This window comes from Lytechinus variegatus, chromosome 10 (genome assembly GCF_018143015.1).
Source record: "Lytechinus variegatus isolate NC3 chromosome 10, Lvar_3.0, whole genome shotgun sequence".
NCBI lineage: Eukaryota > Metazoa > Echinodermata > Echinoidea > Temnopleuroida > Toxopneustidae > Lytechinus > Lytechinus variegatus.
In genome coordinates, this window is record NC_054749.1 from 23,084,102 (window position 1) to 23,097,988 (window position 13,887).

At 36.9% G+C, this 13,887-nt stretch overlaps 1 long non-coding RNA gene across 1 annotated transcript; it reads right to left on the bottom strand.

The window, feature by feature from the left end:
• Window positions 1-5,119: 5,119 nt before the first annotated feature.
• Window positions 5,120-7,230, bottom strand: LOC121422768. Its single transcript, XR_005971186.1, has 2 exons — window positions 7,142-7,230; window positions 5,120-5,243 (listed from the first exon to the last, which is right to left on the bottom strand). It is a non-coding gene; the product is annotated as an uncharacterized LOC121422768 (long non-coding RNA).
• Window positions 7,231-13,887: the final 6,657 nt, after the last annotated feature.

Genomic DNA, 13,887 nt, shown 5'->3' on the forward strand with positions numbered 1-13,887 from the left:
TGCTATGACCAAAAAAGAATATAGAATTCCTGACAATCTGCACAATTTTGTTTGCTAGAAATCTTCTTATTCCAAGTCCTGTTTAAATATTTGTTTATATTGAGTATTCATATGTAAATTTGATGTGTGTCATTTAGTTTGAGCAAGAAGTGTAATAATTCATTGGGAATCAGAAAAACTTGGAACTGTTCACATTTTTTACTCATTTCATACAAAAGTAGCCTATAGTTGTTATAAGTATGTGCAGGATTTTATTGTTCATTTATTTAAATGCTATTCAGCTTGTTTTAAACAAGTACAAACAATTAAAATTTAACATTGATAAAAATCAACCTGCAATTTTGAAAAAAATATATTTTTAATGTTGATTGATGAATTTATGTACATTGTTATTTTTTCTGAAATAGATAATGTCATAATGACAGAAATCATCTTTCTAGCTTATAAATTTCAAGTTACTACTGAATATTTATAGTGTGTATTTATGTACTTGTGATCAGAATTGATTTGAACAATATAAGAACTTGTTTATCAGTTTTTAAGTGGATACATTTAATGCCTGATAAAAGCCAAGGTTAATCAAATCATTCTATCCTTTTTTCTGAAATTAATTATAATCACATCCCAAAGATACAACTCCCCTGATATTAAGGGAATTATAGTTTGTTTGTTTTTCTTATTAAACAGAAAATTGTTAGTAAGGATTTTGTTCCACTATTGATATTCCATATTATCAAAACTTTAGTGTGTTTTTTACTTACTCTCATATATCTGATATTATATTGCCTATCTATTGTACAGGGTGATTTGTATTTTTATATCATACTATGGCTAATATATTGAGATTTGAAATTATAATTTCAATAATCACCACAAATTGCTTATTAGAACACTATTGAACAATTTGTTTTGCATTTTTTTTTATAATCAATAACAAAACTGGAGGGTTTAAACCAGTACATAGCTTAGATTTCCTTATAACTCCAGTCCATATTTTTTTGTGCATTTCTAAATTTGCCTTGTATATTGATATTGTGTGTGAAAATGTATTATGTCACAAACTCAAAATGGTAGACGGTAGACCTATTTATTATACAATGAAGCAATATTTGGATTTTTTCCCTGTATGTTAAGGCCTAGTCACATCTTTCTGTGCAAACCTTGCGGGTAATCACTGCAACTCACTCGCAATAAAGGTTTAAACATGCTCAAAAATTTTCTGCATGCAAATCAGACTTGCGTGTGCTTCTGTTGGCAAAAGTGTGTGAGATACTTTCAATTTGGGCAACCTGTGGGGAGCAAATATACATGTAGTCACCCGCAAGTCCCACGCAAAGCTTGCACGGACTGTGACAGGGCCTATATCAACTTTTGGAATAACTAATTGTATACATAAATTTTTGCAAGTGCTCAATTTCAATAATTTAATTTGGTTACCAATGTCACATAAAAACTAACATCACTAATGTTATTTTGTGTCACAGGTAGAGAATGTTTTGATTGAATTTTCAAAATCATTTAAAATTGTTATTGCTGATCATGTGAAGATATATAAAATTGATAAATGGGAATAGATATAGATATTAAATGCTTGTTCAATTTTTTTTAGATGGAATGGTGTACATTTATGATTTATACTTTGTTTTTGGTTGTTTCAAATTTACTGGTATTTTCTACTTATGTCTCAAATAACTGTCTTATGACATGCTATTGAAATCTGATTTTTTCCTTTTCATTTTTTCAGTGCTTAAAAGCATTTGTTTGTTGGTTCTTACATTTTTGTGCTAGTTTTTAGTTTATGCATTTAATGTGAGATACATGTAGTATTTTTGTGTTCGGATGATATCAACACTTTGGTTGGCATTAAAAATGCCCAAGAAAAAAGTTCCAGAGAATCAACATTCACTCGTAATTTAGTGAGAGGAACCCATACATCTTCATGTTTATTAATTCCAGCGCATCATATTTACATAAAAATGTAATTCTATGGACCCTTGTTTTTGCCACGTTTTAAGAAGTTATGGGGACACCCACTTTTATGCCAAGCCCCCTATAATTGACTTTCCAGTGGCACACACCTACCACATATTGGGTTGAGTACACCCCTCCCCAGGGCTAATACAGCTAAATTAAGTAGCTAAACTGTGAATGGAGTAAGTGGTAGTAGTGTTACTATTATAATTATTATTATTGTTAGTAGTAGTAGATGATATTGAAATAGTAGAACATTAAAAAGAGCAAAATCTGACATTTTTGCCTAAAAAGAGACCTGATTGTGATATGAAGGAAACTGATCAATAATGAAGTTCCCGATTACAAAAAAAATCTCACTTAACTTTAACATTTCTTAAGTGACATATTAAGAACAAAGTGTCACAAAACTGATGATTCATTCCTTTTATAGGTTTGCCTTCTTATTTTTATATACCAGGTACCTGTTAGTTTGTGTCTGTAAATCGATCATTGTTAGTCTGTTTAAATTTGCTGAAATATGAAGTAATTAAGTGCAAAACAAATATTCTGTTTGTAAACCGAGGTTAAGGTCACAATGGAGTATATGCAGTTGGTATTAAGTAATGTTTCTATGTGTGTGAAAATGTGAATTCAAAATACTGAGACCCTTTGATTTAATTGGAACATTCCCTCGCTCTTATGCTTTTCTGATTTATTTTGGTCAAGAACATGCTGTCATAATGTCTTTATAAAAATTGTATCTAATTTTCACCGCTCTTGTATTTATATGAGCAATCGTCCTGAAAAGACATTTCATTATGTCAACTTTTAAGTACAGATATATTACAGTAAAATATATTACAACTTAATCAAATATATGTTGTAGACTTCGGGTTGAACAAATGGTCACACCTTTCATTCAGCATAAATTTATTCATCAGTTTTTAACAGGCTAAACTATAGGCATTTGAAGGGGACTAGCGAGAGAATTTGCTTCACAATTTTGTTTGTAATGAATAGCCATGATTCTATAACACGGTGAAATTGCCCACTTTGAAATAAAGCTCTGTTATCATTGATTTTTTTGTATAAACTGGTGATATTTTGTGGCTATACATTTATGTGATCAGGGGGGTGTTTCACAAAGATTTAAGTACGACTTAGAGTTGCACTTAAATACCGAGTTGCATACGATATGAAAGGAATGACTGCATTGGTCAGATCGTGTCATGGGGACGCGCACTACTGCGTATCAATAAGATTGTGCGTTGCATATCAAGTATGCGTCGGAATTCAAGTGTGACTTAAGTCATACTTTAATCTTTGTGAAACACCCCCCAGTTGATTTTCTACATAGGTGAAGCAGCTATAATTGTTGGTCGTGTTTATTTAGGAATATGTGATGGAATATATTTCTTTTGTCTTTTTTTACATGTTTTCATAAATGGCTTCATTTCTGACATTTTCATTGTTGAAAAATGTTAGCAGTGCAAAAAGTGTTTTAGTTTTTGATATTGGAATTGGTAATGATGATTTAGAATTGATTTGTCTTTTCATAGTCATGGAATTCCTGAATTTGAATCTCATTCCAGATTTATGTTCTATTGGTTATATTAGTTATAGTTTTACCAAATAACATTCATTCTTAATGGAAAAGAATCAGAATAGAAATAAAAGCTCTTTGTAGCAACGAAGGAAAAAAACAAGCAAACAGAATCTCATGTTTCGCTAAATATTGCATCATGTAAACTGGTAGTAAATTTCTTCATTGGTTAATATGTGTACATCAAAACCTGGGACCCGTTTCATAAAACCTGATATAATGAAGAGATTAAACGAAAACTTACCTGTTTGAAGTTTGATCTCCATTTTATGAAGTAGGTGTAGTGAAGAGCTAATGTGAGAAGCCCGCCCCGCGCATGCGCCTTGCCACAATTCAACGTGAGGACAGAGTTTAAAAACCCCACGTAGTGCCCACTGGATTAGTTTTCCAATTCTGGGTAAAATTTCCCATCCACTACGTGGAGGTATATAGTATGTAGGTGTGTGAAGCTATAACCCCTCTTAGACCTTCAGTTAACCAAACATGGGAGGGAGTGGAGGGCACATTAGCTCTTCACTACACCTACTTCATAAAATGGAGATCAAACTTCAAACAGGTAAGTTTTCGTTTAATCTCTTCATTTTATTTCGAACGGTGTACGTTCGATCTAATGTGAGACTTTAAAGTAAACTCTGGCCTCGAAACCATAACTGAAAAGACAAATGTTTGACGTAAAACTCACATGAGCTATTTACAAATCCGTTACTTCATTGGTCGAATCTGCAGTATCCCCTAAGAGCGCAGACACAAAAGAGTCAACTTCCTCTACTATTGGCTTGTTATAGAATTCCTGGAATGTTGCTTCTGACCTCCATCCCACATGATGCATAATGTTTTCTACTGGTAAAGTCCTGCCAACTTTAGAGGCAGCAGCAGATCGCGTGGAGTGGGGTTTAAACACCCCAATGTCTATACCTGCTTTAGACATTACTAACTTAAGCCATCTGGCAATAGTATCCCTAGACACACGGCAATGTGGTTTCCGGGTGCTGATAAACAGGTAGGTTTCCTGTCCTCTAAGAGGCCTAGTACGGCCAACATATTCTAACAAATGCGTATAGATGCAAACACGCGAGTCATGTCCATACTTCTTAAGCACTAACTTCTGCCCAGTTTTTCCTGGTTTGCTTGTTTTTAACAGTTCATCTACTGAAAAGGTGACTGCTGAGTCTGTAACATCCATACTGGTGATACTAAGAAGGTGAAGGGTCTGCTGTCGTTGAGCAGACACTAATGCTAAGAGCATGCAAGTTTTCATTGTCAAGTCCTGAAGGGATAAGGACGTCAGGGGCCATAATCCTCGCAAATAAGATAATACAATTGTCACATCCCAAGTTCTTTCATACCTAGGTCTGGGAGGCTTCAAATTAAACACACCCTTCATGAAGCGGGTAACAAGTGGATGTGTACTAAGACTGATACCATCTGACAAAGTCACTGTAGCTGCCAGTGCTGATCTAGCTGTATTAACCGCACTGTATCCTACTCTCTCATATAATGAACTCAAGAATTCTAGCACAGCTATCACAGATGTTTGCACTGAATCAATTTTTCGTGTGCGACAAAAGTCCAACCACTGGTTAATGTAGGTAGCATACTGCTTAGTTGTTGAGGGCCTCCAGGCAGCAAGGATAATGTCTGCAGTCGATCTCGAAAGGCCCTTGTCTTGGAGGTCTTTCCTGACAATCTGCAAGACATAAGGTTTAAACGGTTAATCAGTGGGTGACTGTCCCTGGTATTTGGGAGAGTAATCAAGTATTTTCCCTTTGGAAGAATGATGGGCTTACTGATGAGCATTGTCAGCAATTTCCCAAACCATGGCTGAGTGGGCCATCTTGGCACTATCATCATGACTTCACATTCATCAATTTCTATTTTTTGCAAACACTTTCCAATTAAACAAAAAGGTGGGAAGGCATAGAGCAACTTCCCTTGTTGCCAAGTGATAGAGAAAGCATCTGTGCCCACTGCACCTGGGTCTGGGAGCCATGAAACATACGTCTCAACTTGAGCATTAAGGCGTGTTGCAAATAGATCAATCTCTGGCCTACCATGGATATCACACAATTTCGAAAAAACATCTTTATCTAATGTCCACTCCAGTTGGTCATTGAAATTACGTGACTTTTTGTCTGCTATAGTATTCATCACACCCGGCAAGTGTTTAGCTGAAACTGAGATATCTCTCTCAATACACCAGCTCCAAAAAACCTTAGCAAGTTCGTTACATGATGGGGATTTCATTCCACCATAATTGTTTATGTAGGCAACTGCCGTGACATTATCTGACTCCAAAGACACATGTATGTTCTTTTTATTGGAACAAAATGATTGCATAGCTAGGAAGGCTGCCTTTAATTCTAAATAGTTAATCTCATTATTCTGTGCTCTGATCTCTTCTTGAGCATTCCAACGTCCTCCCACATGGACCGAACCATTAGATGCACCCCAACCTAAACCAGAGGCATCACTTGTGATATGCATAGCCGGGGCTTGCTTAGAGATTCGTGATTTTGAGCATTGAATGTTTGAGATCCACCACCTCAAGTCATCCTTAGCAGCCCTTGACAGGGTCATATCGCGGTCATAGTGACCTTTATTGAGCTTAAGTGCTTTTTGTTTCTCTCTCTCAAGCTCTCGGTAATGTAGCTGACCAAATTGAACACCCGGAAAAGCTGCAACAAGCTTTCCAATTACTGTTGACACAAAACGTATTGTTACTGTGCCGGATGATAGTAGTTGGGAACACAAAAGGCTAATTTCTTGAGTCCTTCTCTCTGTCAGCCTGACACACATGCTTTGAGAGTTCAGTATACAACCTAAAAATGTTATTTCTTGTACAGGCTTCAGGATTGACTTTTGGGGGTGGATGACAAAGCCTAGGTCAGATAATATTTGGGCTGTGTCTCTTACAGCTTCTTGTGCTGCTTGGCTTGAATTGGCAACTATCAACGTATCATCAATATAGGCTACTACACTGTGCCCTTTGCACCTCATAACTGACAAAGGAGGTTTTAGGAGTTTTGTAAATATCCTTGGCCCCGAACTGAGCCCATTTGGGAGTGATTTAAATTGCCATAAATCTTTGTTCCAATAGAACTTAAGATATTTCCTATGATGCACAGCAATAGGCACAGAGTAATATGCATCCTTGAGGTCTATTGAAGCTAAGAAGCAATCTGATCTCAGTAATTGGAGTGCAGTCTCTAGAGTATCCATCTTAAAATGATGATATTCTAAATGATCATTCAATCGTGACAAATCTAAAATCATCCGATGGCTACCATCTTTCTTAGGCCTTGTAAATATATTGGAGATGAATTCTCCTTGCTCATTCACAGATTTTTCAATCACACCTTTGCTCTGAAGACGATCAATTTCAAGAGTTACGGCCTGTTTTTCCCTTTCATCTAATTTATATGGATAAGGAATATGATCTTGGACTGGTGGTCCATTTTCATTGAACTCTAATTCATAACCAGAGACTGTTTTAAGAATATTACTGTCAGAAGTGATTGCTTTCCAAGCTTCAATATGACTCCTCAAACGTCCACCAATCTGCTCAAAAACTGAACATTCACTTACTTGTGATATGTGTTGTCTTGCTTGCCCTTCTGGCATGTCTTCTACCGTCTCTCTGGATTTGGGTAGGTTGAGGCTGGCTTGCCCCGCTTGGGTTTCATGGGGCGGTGACCCCTGGTTGGTGCTTGCTGGAACGGGGCGGCAAACTGCCCCTGCCTTCCGCCTAAAAAAGGCTGGTGTCCCAAGCTTGAACTTGAAGATGACACCCATCCAGCATCCTGGTATCTCTGGCTGGGTTTAGCATACGGCTTTGCAAAAGGCCTGGCAAATCCTCCAGCTGCAACCGGCCCTTGACTGGGATTGGTTCGATATCGATGCTTCCGCATCACTCCCACTGCCTTTTGTTCTTCATCCATTTCCTTTATGGTCCTGGAAAGTTCATCTCCGAACAACCACTGCGTGGTTTTTACAGAGGGTTTGCACAAGTAAGTGTATCTAGGGTGCAATTCCGGTTTGATAAAATTTTTACGGAGCTGGTTTAGTTCGAAATGTGCATTCCCTAACAATGCCACGGCATCTTGTTGGGTTTCATTCAGCTCAGGCACGTCCTTTAAGGAGTTCATAAGAGCAGTAATCCCTTTAACTAAAGGCCTCTGGCACCTCTGAATTTTCATATCAAGTGTACGGGCATGAGGACGCAGATTATCCCAAACCAACGGGTTAACTCGAGGAACTAGCAGGTGAGTGGAGTTAGCAGGTCTCATATACTTCTCGCATGTCCCTGCCAAATATTTTTCCTCGAGTGGGTGTGTAAGAAGAAAATCAACACTTCGTGCGTGCTCAGATCCAAGAACGTCGCCTACCTCAGCAGAGACAGCGAACCTAGAAGCGAACCCAATTTCTTCCTGACCTTCATCAGTTTGCAGGGTATTAGCATCAGTTACATGTTTAGTCAGTCTTCGTTTCTTGGCAACTTCAACCTGCTGATCTGGAGCAGTGTCAACCGGCTGCATAGTTTCAGAGGATGCGTAAGTAGGAGAGTCTGGGTACCCCATCTCTATATCTACGTCCATTTGAGTAGATCTATCATAATCATAATCATGTTCTCCATAGTCTGCATGTTCATAAACATCCCCATAATCATATTCTTCAGGGTCATAATCACGCGTATGATCCCGCTCAAACCTGTGAGTACGTGCACTGCCTGCACCACCAGGCCTACATCTAGATTTTTGTTTATCACTCTGAGTCTGAGGTTTTGTTTGTGACTGTGAGCACAAAGTCTCTAACATAGACTTGATCTCTATCCGCTCCTCCCGGGAGCGTTTCAACTCCTCCTCAAGTTTTCCCATCCTGCTTACCAAACTTATATTCTTAGTTTTCTTCATACCTGGCTCCGCGGAACCGGTACTTGCCGTACCGGGCGAGCTTGAGCTCCCTCCCTTGGCGGCAGCGGTAGCTGTAGCGGCGGCTGTAGTCCCGGGCGCACCCGAAGCTCCGGCGGAGGACCCGCTCACGGCGTGGTCCCGAGAAACAATGCCTGACCCCGCAGGATCGACAGACAATTTCTTCTTTTGGCTTGGGCCCGCAGGCTCGCCAGTTTTCCTCTTTGTGCAGGAGCCCGCAGGCTCCACTTTCTCCGAATCCTTCATGATGTTTTGGTCGAAAAAGGAGAAATTTTCTGAACTTTTGTAGGTCCACAGATCTTCAAAAGTGTAGTGGCAAACGCAAAACGTAGCGAAAGTGGCAAGGCGCATGCGCGGGGCGGGCTTCTCACATTAGATCGAACGTACACCGTTCGAAATAAAATGACAAATTAGCAATAACAGTTTAAAGCGACTGAAATCCTTCAACTTGATTTGCTGATCATAAACCTGTTACAGAAACTGCATTTGTTTATAATAACAAGTTTGAATGAAACGGGTCCCAGAAACCCATAATAAACACAGTTCACATTGAGAGAATGAGTGGTTGTGGTCCTGAACGAGATGGGGAAGGGGGTGCACTGGAAGATTGAAGGAGAGATAACAGGACTATAAAACTATAAGATTTTGATTAGAAAGGGATTATTGTCCCGCTCCTGCTCGTGACATATCGAACAACTATTGCATAATCAGTCGAAATTTATTACTTCGCTTACTTTGACAAAAAACAAACAAACCAACAGTACTTTAAATTGAACCCGAAATAGTTCGCGGAATAAAGAGAACATGATAGAGTTTGTTATAAAAGGGAGGGGGAGGGTTGTATAACCAGATCATGAATCAAATAGGTCAAAGTACGCGTGTCTCTTATCCATTGACTTGGTGATCAAGCACCACTTACTCTAATCCGTCTCCCTTGACAATGAACGTTTACGTTTCTAAATAATAAGGGTGGAGTTCCGAAAATGAGGCGAATTTACCTTGAGAGGTATAATCCCTGCTGTTGTTATAAACCGTCATCTGTTCGAGAAGCGTTGAATGAAAAGGGTTAACGTTAATTAACACAATTTAATTTGATGGATCGATAACTGATTCAAGATCGGGTTCAGGTTTAAGAGGGGATTAAGAAAAGGGAAGAAAGAAAGACATAGCGGGTGGGAGTGAAAAGGCATTTTCACCCGCGAAAATCCTGCAGAATACACAGGCCTACGAAGCACCGTTTGGTGAATGGAATTATGAAAGAAAAAAAATCGATGCATGCCGTATTAAGCCCCAGGAATAGGCTTACACAACGGAAGCAGGACGTCCCAGGTCTCATCCCCCTAAAAAAAAAATTGGAAGAAAATTATTTTCGCATAAAGTCCATCCATAGTGCGCAATATCTAGATAGTTCAAAAAACACACAGTTAAAAAAAAAACACAAGCTCGTTATAGATCAACACGGTCGCTTTGATCCCTAGCTCGCTTATGATTACTTAAAGGGGAATCCAACCCAAATAAAAATTTGTTTTTATAAGGAAAAGAAAAATCAGACAAGTTGATAGCTGAAAGTTTGAACAATATTGGACAAACAACAAGAAAGTTAAGAATTTTTAAAAGTTGTAAATATTGGTAATCACTATACCCATGGAGACTTCAAATTGGCCACATATGGGATGTCATAGTGATGTAAGGCAAGGACTACTCTTCCATGTACTCCAATACATATTATGGCTAAATTGTCATTTTTCCCAAAAGTTTAATTTCAAATTATATTTTTCTTTCATGAGGACATAAAACAATATACTATCTGGGTTATATTTAGATTACTGCCCCAGGGGAATGGGTACTTTACCAGAAAACCACAAATCCATGATAATAAAGTACATGGCCTATGGGAAAGTTGTCCTTGCCCCTTGTCATAATTTACTTACCAAGTTGCCAATTTGAAATCTACATAGTATTAGTGATCTCAATTTTAAAACAGCAATAACTTATTGCTTGTCCGATTTCTTTCAAACTTTCACCATTCTGTTTAATTTATTTTTCTCCTTCCCAACACACCATTTTATGGCCAAGGCTGGATTCCCCTTTAAACAGTAATCTTTATGTAAGCCTATCCGTGTTCTATGCTGACATAAAACCTGTTTAAAATGTTTATTCTTTTTAATACAACGCTGTTCACTATATGAACCGTACACTATAGTTGTTTAAAAGTGTTTAAAATCTTAAACAACAAAATTTGATGCTTTATCTTTGATTCTCAATAAATCAAGCAACTACTGTAAACCTCCCTCCCTCTTGCTACAGCCCTAGCTTACTCAGTCCCCTAAGTTTGCATACCGACCAGGATGTGCATAATAACTGTTATGTGAAATTAAAGCAAAACTTAAAAATTGCATACATTTTTTAATTACGTTACATCCGATTTTGATGGAATTTTCAGTGTTTGCTTGTTTGACTTTTCTCTTTAATTCAAATCAACTTTCTGTTTGGCGGACTTGCCCTTTAATATTCTCAACATTCATTGTTCATAACCATCTAAAAAAGCCCACACAAATAAAACACTGATGTTAAATTGATTTAAATAGTTTTTATTTTCAAAAGAAAAAAAAAACATCGGAGCCAATATACGACGGATTGACAGACAATCAATATACATTCAATAGATAAATTAAACAAGTAGTGAACACTTTGTCGTATCCAAGTACATGTATAGTGTTAAGGAAACGATGAAATATATATTTGTAGACAATTGCTGCTGTGGCATTTATAATACACGGAGCCTAGAAGAGCATTAGTGTAAGTACGGATTTTTTTTAGCTAAAATCTCAGAGAGCCTAATAAGGCCACCGCACACCTTACGAATTGTCCTTGCGATCCGATTTGGAATATGGGAAAATTGACACATATGGAACATCTTACGAATGAAAGGCCTATAAATCACCGTACAAATATTAATGTCATAACCTATGACTATGCTAACATCCTTATTAGAATAATAGCAAAATGAATATATATATATATATATATATATAGGGCATTTACAAAAAAATGAAGGCATTATCATCCAAAATTGTTGTAGTAGCATTCTTACAGTCAATTTGCACCTGAAATAAAAATATAATTTTCATTCGTATTTTCATAAAATAAGCAAAATGCGATTTGTTCCAAAATCGGATCGTGGACCAGTCGTAAGGCGTGCAGTAGCCTTCAGAATATTCCTGTGTTTTTAATGAATCGTAGGCCATTTTTTTTTAGTAAATACATGTAGGAGAGACGAGCACATAGTTACGATATCATTCTATGGAAGAATATTGTTGAGACACGAAATGTTATCATAGTTGTGATTTTGTCACGGAATTTTCCATTTGTTGATATAAAAAATTAAAAAGAAAAGTTTATTGAAAGGGTGACGTCTTCAGCATTTTAACGGCTTTTTGTCATATTTAAGAGACGCGGTTTGGGTTTTCCATAAGCAAATCATTTTACACTAAATTGCACATGACTTGCAGCAAATCCAATGATAAATGTAGGCCTATAATACAGATGAAATAATTAAGTTGAAAAATGTAATATGGAGAGTAAATTGTAAATCATCAATCGGACTTCGAAATACAGGAAAGCGCTCAATGCTAAATAGTAATATGCTAATTATCGATACTTCAGACATAAAAAAAATGCCGGGCACGGTGCCGTGGTTGAGTGGTCTGGTCACCTTACTACACATTAGTATAAGGGCCAGTTTCAATCTCTGATGGTACGGCATTCAAGCCACTGTGCATAACATTTGTTTATAATACATTGCTTTTTATGGATAACTAATTTATATACATAATATCGACGATGTACCCGTGCTTAAAATACTAGTACTTATAATAATGAATTCTGCAAAGATCCACTTGAATGAGGATCCCACCTAAAAAGGGTCCTGGATTTTTTTTCACACAATAATGTCTGATATATTAATTTCTTTAATAGCCATTTCATTTAAATTTCTGATTTCTTTGAAATATTGTTATTAACATATCAAAGAAAGCAATCTAATACTGGTATGGTTGAATATTAACATGCCTTATCAAAACCATATATACATTTCTCGTATTTAAAAATGTTTTCATAACTTTTTGCTAGCTATTAATAATGTTTTGTGCGCTATTAATAATGTTTTGTGCTATCACGTGAACAGGCATAACTTGAGGGAGATATATAATATAAACAAGTGAAACATAAAAAAGCCAAATTGCAGATTATGTTTTACGGTTTATAAGATTTTGATTTGAGTATATTGTGGTGGTGTGATTATCGTTGATCAGGAAAGTGTATACAGTCCCATAGATATCACGGATAATTATGTTAATGATCGATATCCAGACATGAATAAAACCAGGTATGCATGTGTCCTGGTCGAGTGGTATGGTCACCTTGCACATATTATAAGGGCCCGATTAAACCTCCGGCACGGCCCTGAGCATAACATTTTGTATTATTTTTTTATATACTTCATTCATCGTACACTCTATGGAGACATAATCAGATAGTGACGTTGTGCATGTGTTTGAAAATACTTATAATAAGTTATGGAAAGATCCACTTTAGTGATGATTTTGTGTAAACAGCCAGAATATGATTATATAAAGTTATATTATGTTGATTTATTTTTTACTTTAAACATGAATAACAATTTTGAATATCTCATCTTGTGCACCGGTTGCATTAACACAAAGGAGACAATGGGTGTTTCAAACAAACATTTTTTTAATTCAATTGAAAGTTTCAATTGCTAAATCGGCAATGGGCCAATTTCATTTAAAAGAATTTCTATATAATTATCGATGCAATTATTGATTGCCAAAGTCATTATTGGTTTGGAGGATCTAAACTTTGACTTGAAAGCAATCACAATTATCTTTTTTTTGCATTCCCGCTTGCGGCAACACCTCTTCGTGTTACCTTCCATTCCATGATGCAGGCGCTTACCACTATAACAGGTGTCAGGTGATCAACATCAATTGTACTAAAGACATTCAAATAAATCTTTGTTTGCATCTAGGGTTAATTGAAAAAAAAGGAATTATATTATCATTACGCATACCTTTGGCGTTATTATGAGATACATGTAATTACCCACTAATTATGAAACGTTGTCGTCCCGGATACGGTAAAGGTAAGTTTGATTCCTTAAAAGGGAGAATGTATTGTAATGCCATCATTATTCAGTTGATTGTGAATCAATGAAACACATCTTTATCACAAAAGATCTATGAATTGAACATATGACATTAAAATACAAAATCAATAGTGTGTGACATGGCTCCCCATGGGCGGTTCTAGACTATTTTTTTTTTTGGGGGGGGAGGGCCGGGGGTAGGGGCTTCTGGAGGCTTGAGAAATTTTCGACGTTGG